Below are 915 nucleotides of genomic sequence, written 5' to 3'. Positions count from 1 at the left end.
GGTAAGGTAAATAGAAAGTGATGCAAGCACAGGGTAATTTAATAGGAATAAACAAGATGTCTGGCATGCTTTCAGCTAAGACTTTGCATGAAGCAATTCTCAAAACTTTGAGATAAACTAAATTGAATTCTGAAATTCCCCTCTGCTACTTAGAAAAGCTGAATGTACCAAGAGGTTTCTTGATAGCAGGTGAAATACCAAGGAATGAATCTCCATTTAGATAATGAGCCAATACTGCATCCTACTTTGCATTTCTTATTAGAACAAAAGGAAATCTTTGGGAATGACAACTGAAATCATTCCATCATTATTTTGGCTGCAATAAAGTTTAATATGGGATGTTTAAAAAACATGAAACAATTCTACCCACTGTCAAAGAATAAAAAAATAAAAATGGGGAAAAAAGAGAAGCCTTACCTTCCCCTTCCAAATAATCTTTGAGGAATAATTGCTTGAGATTAGCACTGTATGGCTTCTGTGGCCTATGAATGCCAGATAGATACTCTAAGAATTACCATTTTCAAGCTACTGTTGGTCTTCAATTTTTAGTAACTTCAAACCAAAAATACTTAGTCTATTTGACTTGAATAATCAAAATGAGTATAAAAATCATTAAGTCTATTGTTGATACAAATTTGTATCACATACTAAAAGATACTACTTCATAGATTAATTGTGAAACAAAGATGATACTATACAAAAAGTTTTCCAAATTCTTTTGCGCAGCTGAACTCATAGTGCAGGTTTAAGACAAAAAAATCTGTAAATGATGTAGTCAACAAATGTTGAATACAAAATACATTCTAAAGTATTTTACAGAATGGTTGAATTATCAAGCATAAGAACTGAGGATAAAGAATGTTAATGACAAGCAGCCACATACAGAACACAAAGCAATAAGTTTAAATCAGACTA

The sequence above is a fragment of the Erithacus rubecula genome, assembly GCF_903797595.1.
Source record: "Erithacus rubecula genome assembly, chromosome: 2".
NCBI classification, from domain to species: domain Eukaryota; kingdom Metazoa; phylum Chordata; class Aves; order Passeriformes; family Muscicapidae; genus Erithacus; species Erithacus rubecula.
Note: the sequence above shows the minus strand (reverse complement) of the source record.